The sequence below is a fragment of the Pteropus vampyrus genome, unplaced genomic scaffold, assembly GCF_000151845.1.
Source record: "Pteropus vampyrus isolate Shadow unplaced genomic scaffold, Pvam_2.0 Scaffold37, whole genome shotgun sequence".
Classification (NCBI taxonomy): Eukaryota; Metazoa; Chordata; class Mammalia; order Chiroptera; family Pteropodidae; genus Pteropus; species Pteropus vampyrus.
The window spans coordinates 4369383-4388575 of NW_011888818.1; the positions used below are offsets into that span (position 1 = coordinate 4369383).

Below are 19193 nucleotides of genomic sequence, written 5' to 3' on the forward strand. Positions count from 1 at the left end.
TACACACACACACACTGTATGTTCACTGCCCATAGTTAGATTTCTTTCTGTCACCATTATTTTTACCCTTTCATCCAGGTTAAAGTCTGTTAAGTTTATGTGTAGCAATCATTACATCTCTCATTTTTGACTTGAGCATGAATGGACTCCTCTGATCTGACGTTAATTAAGAAAAAGGGAGGGCAGAGGCACCCAGGGAAAGCTCAGAAAATAGCAAAGCAGGAGAGATGGAGGGTAAACGATGGGCCTACAACTACTGGGATTCTTTCCCCTGAAAGAACCAGCAGGTTGGGGATTATATTATTACCTTTCACTTTTCACATCTCCTTAAAAGTAAATAAAAAAGAAATTTGCCTTCCAAGTGGGCAATGCTAGAGAGAATACTCTGATGGTCTTCATAAAAGTCAGCAAAGTAGATCAGCCTGAATTTTGAATCCCTGATTTAAAAGCATATCTTTGGGGGCAAATAGCACACCTTTCACGGACAAATCTTGACTTAATATAACCTAAATCTGTGTATTATGATTACTTCAAAATGTAGGTGTCCTTAGTTTTAAAGCCAAAAGTTGTTCTGTTTATTGTGAATTGTGCTGGAAGTGTGCCACTTGTTCAGTTTACACTCATATTTAGGATTTATCACTACAAAATCAGACAGGTTTAATCTTCTATAATCCCCAACCCACTTTAGCCTTATTTCTACAAAACATAGGAGAAAGGGACATAAGGGCAGGTTGAAAGCATTCAAGAACTCTCTTGGTCTCTGAGTCACTGTTCCGGTCACCTCAGTAGGACCCAGCTCAGTTTGAAAAGACAGAGGGAGAGATGGTTAAACAGACTCAAGTAGAAGGTGGGTTTATGAAAAGGAGTCTGTGAAGAGTTATTTTTAAGAAATTACCCATTCTAAAATTATAATTATCACTATAGTATCAAAGAAAACACTATATATGCAGCATAAATGAATTGATATTGCCTGTTCCTTTACCCAAATTAGATAAACTATCCTATTTCAAGCCTAAATGATGCTAAGTAAGGAGATGATTTGATTTGTGCTCTGTCCCTTGAAAAAGATAGTTATATTTTTCAGGTGTCATTTTAATTTTCAGCCAAAAATAATGTGATCTGCAGGAGTTCTATGGAAATTTTGAGTCTGAGCTTATTTTCCCATGATACTTTTAAGTCCATAAATGTCTAGTTTGAGCTTCCTGTATGTCTCTATGTGAGTCACATGTAACAATTTAATGATATGCCATTTAAGCCAACTGACTTATCACGTAGACATGCTTTAAATAAAATTGAGTGTTAAGAATTTAAAGAAAAATGTTAGTTTGGAAAGGAAAACAATAATACACTAGTTTTCATATCTCTTCTGAGCAAATAAAATTCTCCATATGACTCTTTATTAACATCATAACCAACCTAGAATGAGCCTTTGTTATTTTGACAGTTCTTAGATGAGAGGCTTTTAAAAAAACATACAATATATACTCAGTGGTTTTAAGCTTTATCCATGTAGAGAACAGAAATAAATCAATAAGTCACAAGTATTTATTAAAAGAATCAAACAAAAAAGATTGCCTTTCAGGCTCTCACTAGCCCCCACCTCAGCAGTATACTGGCAGAATTGACTGGTATACTGCTGGTTCTGTGGGAAAATTAAATAACACTATCTAATTTTATGAGTACCACTCAACACTTAAACGAAGAAAATGCATAAGGACAATTAAATATCTATTTAAGGGTAGTCTCCCAAATATAAAATATAAAGGAGTTAATGAGAATTTATAAGAATAAAGTCAAAAACAGTTAATGCAGTAAGAAATACCTAAAAAGAAGACTTCAAACAATACAGAAATATTTATTTTAATTCCCATGAGAAAAATAATGGGCTAACATCCTACTTCTTAACTAAAGAATGAATACCAAAGCTGATAACTTTGATCATTTTTACATATTTTGTGATTAGTTATGAAATGGCAAACAACTACAAAGACGATAATCGCAGTTAATGTTTATATCATATATTTTATACCACTAACTAGCTCCCTGATACAGAATGTATGGATTACGATATATAACTTGTTTTTCTTTTTTCACTTTAAATTTTATCATGAAATTTTTTTCAAACTATATGAGGTTTTTAAATGAGATACTAAATGTATATAAATATAAATATAAAAGAGAATAGTTATATAATGATTTATTTATCTCCTATAATTTTTTTTAGGTTGGCTCCAATTTCTCATTATTATAAATAGAGCTGGGATAAACATCAGTGTTGGTTAATATTTAGTGATGTTGAAAGATTTTTGATATTTATTTTTATATTGCCCTTCAGAAAGATAAGAGGAATTTCAATTTCCACCCAGTAAATGAGAATATTTGCTTTGCCAAACATTTGACAACTCTATTGAGACATTTAAAAAATATATGCCACTTTGATTGCTGGAAACTAACATTTCACTGTTTCAATTTGCATTAAAAGAAATTACAGTTGACGTGGAACAGGTGTTAGTTTACAGATTATTCTTGTAATTGCCTATTTAAACCTTTTGACTATCTTATTTCTAAACTTTACTGAGCATTTCTTGTGCATTATTCTGTAAAACACTTTACATGCATTATCTCCTTTGAGCCTGACAACCACTCTGAGAAATGCTGTAAATTCCTATTTACGAATCGAAAATTGAAGTTTAACTATGTAACTTGTCCAAAATTATAGAACAAGCAGAAAGAATCCAGAACCACTATGCCTCTTTTAAAAAAGAAAAAAAAGAAAGAAAGGAAAAAAAAAAACGAAAATTAAAAAAGAAAAGAAATCTCATAAGACAAGATGAGAAGGCAAAGTTGATTTTATTTACAATTTGGAGTAAGTCTCACTAAAGTTATGTCAGAAACTATCAGATGGGGAGGAATGGTGAAGGATGTAGCAGAGTTATCTTCTTTGATAATTACATTTCATGGAGATGGTTCTCAGATTCCTCAGAAAGACAGTTCTGGCTATTAACAGTAGAAAGAGGCTTTGAGTAAAGAAAGGATTTGCAGTTAATATACATTGCCCTCATGATTAAATTGCTCTAAGAAAAGGAAAGTTAAGGGCCTAGAGTCAGGAAGAAGCCTGTCAAAGTTTAGTGAGCTAAGAACTTTAAGGCCTTCTTGGTCAGGCACAACTGATATTCAAAGAAATTAATTCTTTGTTAGTTATAATTATGGCGAATAATTTTCAACAATTATATTTCACTTTATAATTTAGTATACTTTACAGTACTAGCAATCTATATTATAGAAAAATGAGAAACAACTAATGGCAGGTAACCTTTATTTAGACTAATTATTTACGTGTTATACAAATGAGTTACCTACTTTTTTTGCAATTAATGATGTATTTTAAACATTGTTCTTTGTAAGTAACAGTACTCTACCATATCATTCTAAATTTCTACTTGATACCTTATCAGTGTTTTCTAGTTTAAGCAGACCTCTACTATTTTATGTAGATTGTTTTCGACCTAATAATAAAAATGCATACATGCCATATACTATTCCAGAAAAAAAGTTATTTTTGCATAATAACAGTAGCATGCTTTTATTATCATTATTTTATAGTGTATACTATATTTCTAGGTACTTTGCATTTAATCCTCTCAAGAGCCCTAAGAGGAAGATGCTATTTTTATTTCTATATTTTAGAAAAGACATTTAATCACAGAAATATCATTGCTCCCCTAGAGTCACACAGATAATAAATGATTTTGCAGAATAACTTTTAATTTGTAAGCCTGCCATGCATAGAGCATATAATGTTAAGTGATGAAAATTGATAGAAAAGTAATAAATATGTTATGATTCTATTCTTAGAAAACAGATACAGATATATGTATAAATGTATAAAAGAGTATAAACCAAGAACTGAACAATGTTTACCTCTATTTGATAGGATGAATTTTATTTTTTATTTTTGTAACTATTTGAGCATGGATTTCATTTATAATATTATATCATAAATATTTTTTAAAGTTATGATTAATGAACTTTCATTCACTGAACATTAAAGCACAGCAAAATAGAAAATAAACTAACAAAATAGAGAAACATTGTAATTATAGAGACCATCTATTACTCTCTTTTCTATATTTGAACATTCAAGAAAACTAAAGTAAATATTTCAATGCTTTGACTATCCTAAATAATCTTGACTTAAAACATGTGTGGAAATTTGTTCCTACAATCATATGAGATGTAGATATCTTCCAAAAATGACCTCCTTGGCCACAGAGGATATTTTAAGTTACATTATCAACGATTTAGAGATAGCAAAGGAACTTTTTTTTTTTCATTTTATCATTAACTTTGTAGTAAAAAAGCAGCAGATTTTTGTTCAAAAGGGCTTATGATAATGCATTGTTTCTGAGTGGAATTGGTTTCCCAAGGAATGTGAATATCATTGGGTAACTTTTGGGGTATTATTGAAGTTTAGGTTGGTGTTGTTTTTTTAATTATTCAAAAAGAAGTACCTTGGCATTATTTGCTTCAGGAAGAACACTCTGTCAATATTATGTGGGATGAATCAAAGTGGAGGAAAAATTGGGGCCAAAAATAACACGCAGATTATCAGGGTAGCAATAGTTAAACAAGAGGAATAGTATGTGGTAGGTCTTTAAAGAGATAAAAAGAATACGAGACAAAAAAGTTTTAGGAAGGATGCTCATGGATTCTAGGATGAAGGAAAAAAGTAGATGGGGATATCATAGCAATAGTTCCCAGGAGGCTGTTTTATCATTGAAGTTGGGTTTTTATTTAAACAGTCTTGAGATCTACCTCTATGATATAGGCTGGGTTAGGTTTTCCTAATGATGGAAGGATGTAATATAGCCATTATAGCTACTTTTTCTACACATTTATTTACTTTAATTTTAGGTATATACTATTGTCTTTTTCAAGAGCTTCTTCCTTCACCTGCGTAACTCTGAGCAAAGAAAAGTTGTTGGTACTAACTCACTTATTCACACAACTTCAACATTTACTCAATAATCCCCCTTAACATTGTATAATCTAGAAGGGCTATATCAAATCTATATTTTTGTTTTAGAGTTATTTGAGTTGATATTTGTTTATGTTCTACTCTTTTTTCAGAGTAAGTCAGGGTTATTAGATGATGGATTTCCATTTACTTAACTAAGATTTTAGAAAGGACTTAAGGTTGAAGCCACGTTATAGACTTGTGTAGACTTGTGTGTGTGTGTGTGTGTGTGTGTGTGTGTGTGTGTGTGTGTGTGTGTTTTAGGAACTACATAGGTAATGATGAAGAGCTGAAATAATTAAAGAATAGGTTTTATAAACCATAGTGAAATAAGAGAATATTTTTATATTATCTAACAAAAACTATTTAAATTGAGAAATATTTTTATCTTCAAACTTTAAATTTTTAAGTTGAGGTTCAAAGTAGATAATTGAAGCTTTGTGTACTGATCTAAAATTATCTAGTAATATCAGCAAAATAAAATTGTATTTACATAATTGTGTTGATACCTTGTTGATGTAACTGAATGGGATTCAATAAAAGCATTCTTCATTGATTGTAACAATCATAGTCCAAAAGAGTTTGAAATACAACCTGAATAAGCAGGTCAGTTGTATATCACTAGGAAGATTTAAGTGAAATATAATTAACACTGAAGAATTATATACTTTTGTAGAATATATTATTGAGAAATAAATAAGAGAAGTTCATATTAATAACAGAAACATGTGGACATTAAAATGGATTGAAGTCAAACATTTAAAAGAGGGATTGCATGTTTCAATAGCTTGGGCATCCAAGGATGGAGTTAAGGTTACTAGTGGAGGTTACAGGAACTCACCAACACTCTAATATTGAGAGATAATTAAATTGTAGAATGTATTGTGCCTTCTTGTCATTTGCAGAATAGTAAACAGAAAAAAATCAGAGTCCAATACCCTCTATATAGATTGCCTTATATCCATTTGAAATGATCAGGGTAAGAATAAATCAAAATTTACTTATATTTTTTCTGACAACTCAGTATTTTGGTAGACTCTCAATTTTTAGACCATCCTCATTTTCTAACAAAACAGAATTCTCAACAATATTGTCCTTCTTGGAATTTTTTTTTTTTTTTAAAGTTTGTGTCTGGCCTATAACTTTAGTTTACAACCAAACTTCTCTTTCCTTCTAAGTGCTTCTTTATTCATTCTCACTCTTCCTAGTGACTTTACATTGGTGACCCATTATGGTCTTTCAATTAAGCATCATACCTGCTACCATTTATTTAACCAATACATAATACTTACACTCTGATATATGCCACCTACTGTGCTAAACAGTTTATAAGTATTAATCTATGTAATTGTCAAAACAACCTATGAAAGAGACAGGTAGTAGTGTAATCATCTGTATTTTAACAATGAGCAAACTAAGGACTTGAAACTTGCTCAATTTCCCATAGCCAGTAAATAAGATGAAATTCCAATTATTCCAACTGCAGAAATTATAATCTTAACCTGGATACTCTGTTTTCTTCCACATCAACATTTACCATTTAGGTGCCCTAAATTAATCTTCTGAGCTCCAGATTTTACCTATATTCCTCTTTGAAACTAACAGAAAATGGGAGACATTTATTACATATAAAAATGATATACATGCTCAATCTTGGCTGATCTAGGAAGCTAAGCAGGGTCGGGCCTGGTTAGTACTTGAATGGGAGACCACTTAGGAAGACTAGGTGCTGTAGGCTTTAAAAAAAAAAAAAAAAAGATATACAAAGAAGTATTTTTTTAAAGGCCCAGGCTTTTCTACTTTGCATGCTAATTTGTTAATCTAGGGCCCTGATTTACAGTTACACTTGAATTCAACTCAGTTTTTGCAAACACATACTCATTACCTTCAAATAATTTGGGGATATTCTGCACCAATATTTACAAGTTTACTACTGAACAAAGAGAAGCAAACTTTTTTAGTCTATGGCTTAAGGTCATACTGAAGATGAAAACACATGAATTATGAGAGAGAGATTTAAATCTTTCAAATATATTACCACATTTTTTCTTCAAGAATAAGAGTTTATTTTTCGTTCAAATCACATTCCGAACACAAACCATTTAATATATATATATATGTATACACACACGATTATTATATCCATTGCTACAATGCTTACTCTTATTAAAAAAATTAATTAATTGTAGCAGTTTGGTACAAGCGTCAACATATTGGTTGTAGTTGTCTGATCTCCTTTCCTGTAGCAGCTGCTGGGCTCTTAGATCAGCAGAAGTCTGCTGCCACATCAGACAATAGTCTTGTGACAGATGTTCTGTGTTCAATTGAAAGAGCACAGATGAAAATAACAGTCTCTCCATGCTTGTGAGACCACAGCTGAAAATGAGCAGTTGTCCCCCTTCCAGACAACTGCTATCAAACTCATAGAGCCTTGAAATAATTTGCAGTCTGCCCTGCACCAGAATGAGGCCCATATATTCCTTGAGGCTTGCAAGCTCCACATTGCTAAAACGCAGGACAGGTTCATTTTCCTCTTCTGAAAATTTTGCTGTTAGAACCACTGATGATAAAACTTACCTCAGTGATTTTGCTCATTTCTTATTTTAAAATATATTTTTGTTGTTTTATAAGTAGCATGTTTTCTTTATAGATAATTTTAAAAAATGGATAATAATGACAAAATAGAAGTCATTAATGATCCTGATAGAAGCATTCCTAACATTATGGTGTTTATCTTTCCCCTATACTCACAAATGCATACGTGTGCATACACACACACAGGCACAATTTTTAGAAAAACAAAAATATGAGTTTAGCATACAGTTTTATAACTTCCTTTTTCACTTAATATTATCTCACAAAAATGTTTCATTGTCTATGTGGGGGAGTGAATGTTTTCTTCTTTCCTCTTAATTCTTCTGGCTGGTCTAATAATCAAATTGACACGAGACAGATTAACAGGAGAAAATAACTAAATTTAATAACCTATGTATATATGAGGGTTCCCTAAGAATATGGGACCCCAGGACAAATCAGGTATTTGAGGCTTGTCTGCCACCTTGTGCTAAGGAAAAAGGGGATTATTGGTTTGGGACTTCAAAAGGCAGGAAGGCAATTCACACAGAGATAGAAAAGCAAATATTTGGTGAACAAATGTTTTCTGGGACCTTTTTAACAATGTGACACAGAGAGGACTTTAAACAAATGTGCCTTGCTAGTTTCCTCCCTATCACACACTGTTCATATTAAACCATAGTTATGATGATAATTCCTCCCCGGAGCAGGTCTTCTAAATTATTTTAGGCAGTTAGGGGGAAGGTTGAAGCTTGTTCTTGAGTCTTGTGTTTATTAAAAAGAATCAGCTTAAAATATTCACTCTCCCAAAAAAGGCATATTTTGGGGTGATAATTCTGCTTCTCATTAATAAATATACTTTTTTTTTTTAAACCAAGCATAAGAAAATTTTCCTATAGAGGACAAGATAACAAATACTTTAGACTTTGCTTGCCAGATGGTCTCTGTCACAGCTATTCAACCTTCCCATTATAGCTAAAAGCAACTACAGGCCATAGTTAAATGAGTGTGGCAGTGTCCCAATAAAAGTTTATTTACAAAAACAGGATGTGTACCAGAATTGACCTGTTAGTAACAATTATCCATCTCTGATCTACAGTATTATTTTAATATTGGTATCAACTTCCATGATTTAAGTTTATTAATTATTATTTCTTTAAGCTTTTTTCCACTATTGGGTATTCTACATGCTTTCAGCCTTTTATTATTATAAAAACTTCTGCACTGCTAAGCTTTCCATGGGAGGCAGGTATTCCTCTCAGTGCAGCGGCTTAGTATCCCTGGGAGCTAGCTTTCTTATCAATTAATAGCTCTTCCAGCCCCACTGGACTTCCAGGCCTCTTTCTTAGTCAGAAGGCCCCTGTGGACCTTGGAGTTCCTCCACTATGTTGTCTCAAGTGTGCTCCATTTATTCAAAGAAGTTAATTATAAGACAGCATTTGACGGTGTGCTGTTTTATTATGGTCATATTGGAACCTCATTTTGCAGACATTCTGCAAATGTTTTAGCATTTGGATAGTTCTTTTATATAACTTGGATGATCAATAAAGCTTATTTCTTATGTTTCCACATTTCCTAAGACCCAACAAAGTGAGGAAGAGAGATTCAGACATTTGCCGTTCTGCATTTCCTGCAAGACCTGTCTATTTGATTATTCAGATTATGTTGCTATTCTAATGTCATTTAAAAGTGCATTATTTAAACTATGTACTCCAGCTTCAGCTTTTCTGCAATGGGAATGGTAAACAAAGAATTATCATTAAGTGGTATTATTTCTGCCTTCTTATTTCTAACTCATAGTATCATTTTTTTTTAAATTTGTTAATGAATAGAAATATTTAGTTTTTGTTTTCGTTCCTGTTATGCTTATTTTTGTTTATTTTTGCAATTTGTATTATCTATACCAGGAGATTCTAAATTTGAAGTTAGACTCTTTTGTGATTTTGAGTTTATGGTTAGTTTTTTTTTTTTTTTTGAGTTAAAGTTTGTGTGTTGTACAGAGATTTAGGACGTGCTAATCAATACCTCAAAAGCCTGAAAGTAGCATAATTTTATAGAGACTACTACAAAATAAAATAATTTGACCTAAAACAGAATAGGTTTGTTTTGTGTGAAACCTCATCGATGTATATACATTGCGGTAGTGATAAGTATGGGGATTATGGAAAAAAAAGATGAGAAAATGTAACGGCATTTATTTCCTCTTTTATACAATGTGGATTAAGAGATAGAGTTCCATGATTACAGAACAATAAATAAAGGTTATGTTTGTCATTTAAAATGATAAATAAAGGAATGCCTATCTGCAAAACTCACAAGAGGAAAGGGGGTTAGTTTGAGAATAAGAACTAAATTCCTCCAATTAAAAGTGGGTAATAAGTTGATACTGTTTGAAGTTAAAAATTAAGAAGTTGAGGTATTAGCCTATTTTTAAGAATTATAGCAGTAACCGATATAATTATCAAAATAGAGTTGAAATTATTCTCATCGATGAACTAAAAATGAGAAAGGAATGTACTAGTGTCAGTTTTCATTTAGTATTATTCTTTACCATTTGGATCTTTTAAACGTGAATTTGTATAGTATTTTATTAATAAAATAAACTTCCTATTTAACATCAAATATTTTATTATAATTGTTCTTTCTTTTTAAACTTCTCCCATACAGAGGCAAATTAAATGACAAAATCACATATGAGTGTGTACTAGAAGTTCATACATATGTGTATATATATATACATATATATATATACATATATGTGTATATATATATATACACACATGCAAATCGAATTATTAAATTTTAAAAGCAAACACAAATTATAAACATCTTGTTACACACATAAAAATGTCTATTTCACATTTGTTAATAGATTAAATCTAGGATATGGGAAGGATAAATGTAATAAGAAAAAGCAGAGCTAAGAAGCTAAAAGTAATTAGTAATTCATATTTCAGAGCAAATTTCAGGTTGGTCTCTAGACCACCAAAATACATACAAGCACCATATAGCTTCTATTATAAAAAGTATTTGAAATGAGATTGTTTTTAAGTTTACTCTTTAAATTATTAAGAACATTAAAGATTTAATTTCATCAATTGCAGTTCACTGCTTGGCATTTAACTTTTTCTTTTCTATTTCATCACTTTATAACCTAATTAAGGAATTAAAAAAAAAACTTCATTTCAAAATCAGAGTCATGTGTATTGAACTCTTCATATATAGTTATTTCTCAACTTGGAAAGGTAACCACATCAGAGACAATTGCATTAAATTTATCCCTAATTGGCCTAACTGCTCTGGAGAGGAGAAGTGAGAGATATTAAGGATTTATCAGCTTAAAATGCCAAATAGTCATTTCAATACTAGCGATGTCACATTTGCATACCATTTTGGGATAAGTCTGCTCTCAATGCCTCAGGTGTAACTTAATGGAAACGTCAAATTTAAGATTTTGCAGCACAAGGGCATTCTGCAATATCTGAAAGCCATGGTAATTTTCAGTAGAACTATGCAAGGAGGTTACACACCACCCTGATCACTTGTCTCTGTAACTTGTCATTGTTAGATGCTGCAGGATGTAAAAAGGCACAAAATTTGATTTCTCTTTTTAGTGAATATATCACAAAGGCAATATATACTAAATTAAAAAAAAAATCATACCTTTGACTTGGCAATTTCACCTTACAATAATCTAACTTATGTGTATGTATAATCAGAAAATTATGGAATTGATGACAATATGGAATAATTGAACCTAATTGAATGTATGTCCAAATATCTAAGATTGAATAAATGAATTAGGATGCATCCATATAATGGATAATATGCAGCCATTGAGAAGATATAGTTGTGGACACATGGTCATAACACTGGGCTAAGTTTAAGAAAAATATAGATTTCAAAATGATGTGATTCATCTTATATGCACAAATATATCCACATACTCTTATTTTGACTTATTTGTATTTTCAGAATAATCTGTATTGAATCAATAGTAATGATTTTATGGATATATTTTTAGAAGCTTAAAATGTACAGGCTTTTTAAGCATGTAACTGCACAATTTCAGATAACATAACAACTACTTTTTTTTTTTTTAAATGTAAGGTATCATACAAAAAAAAAAAAAAAGCCATCTTGCCAACTTTTAGTACCATAACAAAGCAGTGATTTTAAGAGCTCAGCAGTAAGACATGGATATGTAATGAAAATTTTAAAGTATGCATTTACTTTTAGGGTGGTGCCTATTGAATATTAAACATGAAATTGCTAGTGCCTAAGGCACTTCATTCAGTATAATGTATATAAACTTTGGAACTGTTTTCAGGTGCTAGTTTTAATAAATGAATAGCAAGCTTGAGAAGGAAGTTTACTATAAACATTTTTGCTTTACAGTCCGTTATTTTAGCTACTATCTGTATTAAAACTTTGTCTCTAAAATGTGAGAAGTTTGAAAAAAATTAGGAAAAAGGTTGTGTGTTGGACCAGTATTTGAATGTTTTAAACATTTAAATTAAGTTGCAGCACACTTTTAAATGTTCTCAAGAATCTCAAAAGTGTTTGTAATTCAATTTTTATGTAGTAAACACAGTTTGCATTTCTAACATAAAATATAAGAAAATCGACAAGAAGTGAACAAAATAGCCTAATTTATGTATAAGTCAACAAGGAAAACTAGACAATTGATGTTACAATGGTGTTGAATTAATTAATTTTAAAACTTATTGTTTAAAAACAATAACACCCTTAACTTCCATCCATGTTGTTGCAAATAGCAATATTTAATCTTTTTTATGGCTGAGTATTATTTCATTGTGCATATATATCTTTGTCCATTCATTCATCAGTAGACACTGAGATTGTTTCCATATCTTGGCTATTTGTAAATAATGCTGCAATGAACATATGGGTACATATAACTTTTAGAATTAGTATTTTTACATTCTTCAGATAAATACCCAGAAGAAGAATTGATAGAAACTAGACTTTAAGTGCTGAGCATGCTACATTGGATATAAATATCAAATTATAATGTTGTATGCCTGAAATATATATAGTGTTATTAATCAATGTTATCACCATAAAAGTTTTTTAAAACCAATAATTAAATAATAATCAGAAAGTAAAGAGTTTTATCTTTTCAGCATTAGTTTATATGGTCCAATGTTCTCAAAGATTGATGTGCATTAATCCTTTCATATATATACATGGTGTGATATTCCTAATATGATGAATTAATCCATAATGAATGAATGAAAGGCTTGATTAATTTAGACTGCATAATTGTATGTTATAAAGGGACCTTAAGAGACATTGTTTTAATGAAATTTAGTATACCATCTTAAGAAGAGTTGAAGTCAGTAAGGCATTCATTTGTATCCTGGCATTGCACACTGTAGTAAACACTATGTACTAACTTTGTGATCTACAGTAAGGTAGTGAATTACATCTAAGCCTCAGTTTTTGAGTGTAATGCCTGATTACATTCTTGTTGCTCAATATGTGGTTGTTATTACATAAACACGATTATTAGGTAATGTGGCATTAGTACACACAGTCTTGTAAGTATTGTTAAGAAACCAGAGAGTAAAGAGCTATCTCCTCTAGTTTTCCTGTCTGACTTCTAGTCAGTCACACTAACTCTCAAACATTTTTTAAGTATCAATTGACTACTTTTAAAAAAATATATTCTTCATCATTTTATGGACAAAAGTACTTCCATTAAAGTAGCCTAGATTTTGAACCACTTGCCACTAAACCCTACACTTCTTCCTTTTGGATTTAAGAATTTAGAAATCAGAACTTCTTTCACTCATTTAATAAATTCGTGTTGAGTGTTTACTGTGTGATTAGCCCTGTGGTAAGTAAGTGTTGAAGTTAGAGTGGTGTGGGCTTCAGGACACATTCCCGTGGATGATAAAGTCAGAGCCACTGTCGGACCCCTTTAGAGTCCCAGCACTCGGTGTGGCACATTTGTTCTAATTCTCACTTTTCCTTCTTCCATATCAAAAGAAGTATATAGAAACCTTTGTCTTCTTGGAAATATAAATTATATCTGCCCTCTGCTAAAATTTGATGGCTTCAGTCAAACTTTGAAAACACATACCTATTGACCTGAGACAATTATACTTTATTCTAGAGAAAAAAAGACATGGAGATTTTAAACAGGTAACAAACTTTCAGCTTTGTGGTTTCCCTGGTAAAATTATAGTGGGGGCAGGGTGGATATATAGCATTGCAATCATCCAGGAAAACAAAACAATTCCTAGGACCTGAACAGTGACAGAGTTTAGCATACATACCCTACCCTACCTGCTTAGTATCTAGAAGCTTCAGCGTACTTTTCTGAGTTGTTTTCCCCTTTTATATTCCATCCCTGACATACAAAATCTGAATTATATTAAGACAGACTGTATTACCCAAACATAATCTCCACCATAAGCGGCTCTGTCCCTTCCCTTTCCTAATATTTCTCTAGTAGCAATTTCCCCAAACTCATTCCACAGACCTCGAAAGGAGTGAATATTCAGACGTTTCACTCAAAACTACTGCAGAAATCTCATTAAGGATGTTGGAGTAGTTTGTATAGCATCTCCACCTACTATTACCAACACAAATCCCCTCTGCTATTGAAGGAGTTCCCATGGAATATTACAAATGACAGTAAGAGTGAACAAATAATTATTGAAAACACTTCCCCTCTCTCATAAAATAGGGACTGTGATAGATTCTGTTACCTACTTGTTTCATTCATTCCTCTCAAAATACCAATAAGCATATTCTAACTTCAGATCTAGTACTTTTTTTTTTTTTTTTGCATTATATCACAGCTGGTTTAGAGAAAATCTTGAATCCCGCTATTAATGCTTTTGAGAGCCATTTGCAAAGAAATCAACATCCGAATGATCATGTTCAGTGATTAAAACTAAACATATTTAACATAATAAAACTATTTAAATTTTAAAAGAAGTATTGGATTTATCTACTATTTCATGAAATAAATAAAAAGCTAGAAATGATCTTATGATACCTCGTCAGATCAAAACTAAATAGTATTGGACACGTTTCTTTATTTTTGTATTGGATTTATATTTTATTGCTTTAAATTTAGAATTCATTTTTGATTATTTCTGATGGAAATTTTACTGCCCCGATGTGAGTTTGCAGTGATGACTAGAAAAGTATGTAGTTATTTCTATCTATTTCTCCGTTTCTCCTTTGATGCATGGAAATAAGCCCATTTTCGCTTAGCTCTTTTTCTACCTTGACGACTTAGAAATGGAGAAACTATGTCTAAAATAGTTTTTAAATGATTTCACCTATTCTCATTTCTGGTGAGTCTTCAATGGCTTTCATTTTTTGAGGGGTTGCCAGGCAATATCTTAACTTTTTTTTTATTTCTTGTGATACCTTAGCTTCTCTATGTTACAGATAAGTATGAGTAGAGGTCACAGGCACACAATATGCCATTTCTATCCTGTGTTTTAATCTCTCTATGGCCCAAGAATAACCAAGTTTAATATGAAGGGAATAGGATACTATTCATTTTCAGTTCTGTTAGAAAAAATTCTGCCTAACAATTTAAACATAGGGAGAAATATAATTACATGAGTGAATAGCCAGCTGCCTCCTACATTCCTGTTATGTCTCATGGGGCAGAATAAAAGTAACTGCAATTATATTTCAAATCTCAGAGGGATTTTAATGTGATAGTTTTAGCAATAACTTTCTTATTTTTTATAAAGTTGTGTTAATAAAATGAATGGCTCTGGTAATTTGTGTAGTATTACATTTTATTAGAAGTAATTACTGCTTAATGTAATTTATATGACACAATGACATAAAAAATCTTTCTGGGGCATACACTTTTCCAGGGTAAAACCTCATGAAATGCCATTCTTATTTATTAAATAATATTTATATATAATATGTTAATATTTTATGTTAATATTACATACTTAAATTATTTTTAGCAAGAAATAATTTATTTCTTTAGCTATGGTGTGATGTTTTTCAAATTTAGTTATTTTATTATATAAAGTCAAAATTAGAAATTCTCAACACTCAATGGTTACAAAATTTGGAAGCATAAAAATTATCCATTTTCTGACAAACTTTAAATTGTAAACTTAAATAGAAAAGCAGTCTTAAAAATTTTATGAAGTATCTGTGTCAGAGTATATTGAAAATATATAAAGTGTGATTTTCTGTGACAAGTTTATATTTGTACTATTAATCCTAGACAAACTGAAAAGTACAAGTAGCTTTAAAAGAGACTGTATGGCTTTGTGTTCTGTTTTGTTGTTGTTGTTGTTGTTGTTGTTGTTTTTCTTAAAGAAGGAAAAATTCATCTACCTAGCATGATTTAAAGTGCTTTTTTATTTACTACAACTGGATTTTCATTCTTTTAACTTAGTTTATATTGCTATTTTTAACCATGAAGAAATAGAGAGCACTGAGTACCTCCAAATGCAAGTTGATATCCTAAGCATACAGATGAAGATAATTATAAGCATGAAATGAACATATGAATGTGTACATTAAATACATCCCTCAAATCCTTTCATAAGAAGTAGTAATTAATCAATAAATAATGATATGCATGCATGTTGTATCTATCTGATTTACACATGCCAGCAGTAGCTACCAATTATTGAGAGCTGCCTTTGTGTTAGACACTGTATTAAATGGTATGCATAGTTGTAATTTATCCTCCACTACAGCCCTATGTGCTATTTATTATAAACTCTGTATTACAAATGAAGAATAGAGCCACATATTAAGGAAATTAAACCAAAATTACTCATCTAATCTTTTACGGAACTCAGCCACATCCTAGATTGTAATGCTAAATTGTCTTAACACTTGACAATTTTGTACCCTGCCTTTTATACAAAAAATACCTTAGGAATCAGACCACATTTTAATATATGTATATTTTTCACCTAAATAGTAACATCAAAAGATAGGTAGAATCTTGTAGCTGTGACAGCAGTTCTAATTAAAGAAAATGACTTATGAATAATCATTTCTATAAATTAAATATAAAATAACTCATGTTTTCTAGAAGACATCACTTTGTACCCTATTAAATTACATGGGCTTCAAATAAACTTTCAAAAATCATCATCATCTCACATCATGTCCTCACACTTGGTGACAATGTATTGTTATGTTTCCATATATCTGTCAACATGTTTTCTTTGAAAGTTTAAAAATGTTTCTTTTCAATAAGTTATAATGGATAAACTCCTTTAGATTCCTTTCCCTCTTTTAAATTCTGAGAATGTCTTACAATTGATAATGTGATGGTTTTACTTAGAGAGGCTTTTATTTTCCCTGCACTTGATTTTAGAAATAGATGGCTAAAAGTAGCAAATATTTTGCTAATACATGAAAAAGAAACAATCTCCCAGTTTTCTAGTCATGAGACTGAATTTGAAATTTATTATTTACTTTAGAAATATTCTGTGAATTATCTTAAAGTTGAAACTGATTATCTTTCACCACTCATTATGTGGTAATGAAGTAAATGTAATTGTAAGAATTTGTGTGTGTGTGTATGTGTGTGTATGTGTGTGTGTCTGTGTGTGTGTGTATGGTGGTATTTGTGTCATATATATATAGTGGTATATGTGTCATGGCAAGCAAGAAGAACCATTGTGCATTCCTCTTCCTTCTCAACAAAAGTGGTCTGCATTGCTGCAAACAACCATGTAGAATGTGATTTAAAATTTAATTGCTATTCCTATATTTGTTTCTGAATTTGTACTTTAGCCAGATTGAAAATCTCTCTTTATTTTATTAAAAGAACATTTTTTATACATTGTATGAACAGTTTTTATAATATTTTAAGTGCTAATCCACCTTCTATGCTGTTAGTTGCTTCTCATAGACCTTAATCAACAACAAATGTTGATCACTATTAAATCAGAATTACAATTTAGTAGTAAGGCAACGTAATATTTTAAAGTTCCAGTAAAATTTCTTTTTTTGTTTTTGGAAAATGAATACAACAATGGCATTGTTTTTATTCGAATTATTTTTCCTCTAATGATAGCAGCAGGATACTTTCTGATGAATGCACAATTAATTAGTCAATTGTAAATTTTGTGAGATTAAATTGTGGAGAGGACTGGCCAATGCATTCTTAGTTTATGATTTTGGTTTATCAACTATTATAGTGGTTTTTGATTCTGGCTTTGCATAAAAATTGCTTATAGAAGTTTTAGAAAATATCCATTCTTGGATTCAAACATTTGAGGTAGTGATTTGTTAAGTCCGAAACAAAATCTAGGAATTGTTTTAAAAACTTTCTTTAGCAGTTCTCGTATGAAATAATTTTTAGGACCACTTGTCTATCTCAATTATATTGTCTTCATTTGTAGTAGGTCCACACAGAACACTAGTTGGTATTACTCCTAATGACCAATTAATGCACTTGTGTCTTGATCAGGTACTATTGGATGGCATAATTTACTCTCATCTGAGTTTCTTATATATCACGTGCTCAACCATCTTAATTTGCAAGGTTCTGTGTATAATTAGAAATATAAACCATATTACCTGTTTTGTGGAATAATATGAGATTTTTTTTAAAAAAAAAAGGAGAAGCAGCAGCTCATTTTATTTTGGGGTGGGTAAGCCTTTGACCACATAATCTTGTGTCATTTCTAAAGCAACATATTAAACACAAGGCATTGTCAGTTTAGATATTCTGGAGAACCTAAAATTGATGAACTAAGAGTAGAGGGAACACTGAAGTGGAAAACTGCTTTCATTACATGATTATTAATTTATTTTAAAGTTCTATTTTCTTGCTTCTATTATTAAGAGAGAAAAAAAAAAATCTAAGAATCTTTAGTATGATTGCCTTCATGGACAGTATCTACAGACTTCCAAAAAGACCATAGCCAGATTTGGTAGGGAAAAATCCTTGAGTATAAGTAGACCAAAGAACAAGCCACGCTTATTTCATTCCTGGCTCCCAAGTTGTAGAAAAAGAAAACAGTGGCTAATTCTTGCAGGAGGGGGATCCCTAAGATCAACTTTCTAAAGTCTGTATGTAATTTTCTCTTTCTCCCAACTCTTACTTTACAGATAGAAACCCTAAATGGAAGGTGTTAACCCCATCAGGTGTGTAGTCTCTGTAAGTCAAATAATCAGTCTCATTACATTTTAGCAAACATTTTATAGAACCAAATAGGTCAAACTGTCTGTTCTTTTTATTTACTATCATGTAAAACTCATATAAAAGAGGATTTTTCTAATGATTAAAGATAGAAAGGAGCTTCTGCAAACCCCTTATGACCTCTAAAATATTTGAAGACAGTCTCCCTATAGATGCAAAAGAGATGTGTGGCTTAAGAACAAACTAAAAAACAACCAATAGTAGAGGAATCTCCATTTGTTACCTGATAGAGTTGTGATGAGGACTGGGGGTGGGGGACAGAGAACCCTCTCTTCTGTGCTGATTTCCAGGTCTCATTTTATGAAACCAAAAGAGGCCTAGAATCTATTGTTGTCAATATCATTCTTGGAGCCGGAATTTACCTGTATCTGCTAACATGGGCTTGGAAGTGTTAATCAAAGAGCTCCT

General features: G+C 31.2%; 1 protein-coding gene across 3 annotated transcripts in view; it reads left to right on the forward strand.

Annotated features, from left to right (window-relative positions):
* The window catches only part of LRRTM4 (leucine rich repeat transmembrane neuronal 4), a 674925-nt gene that overhangs the window by 193790 nt on the left and 461942 nt on the right, over positions 1–19193 (forward strand). The window lies entirely within an intron of this gene.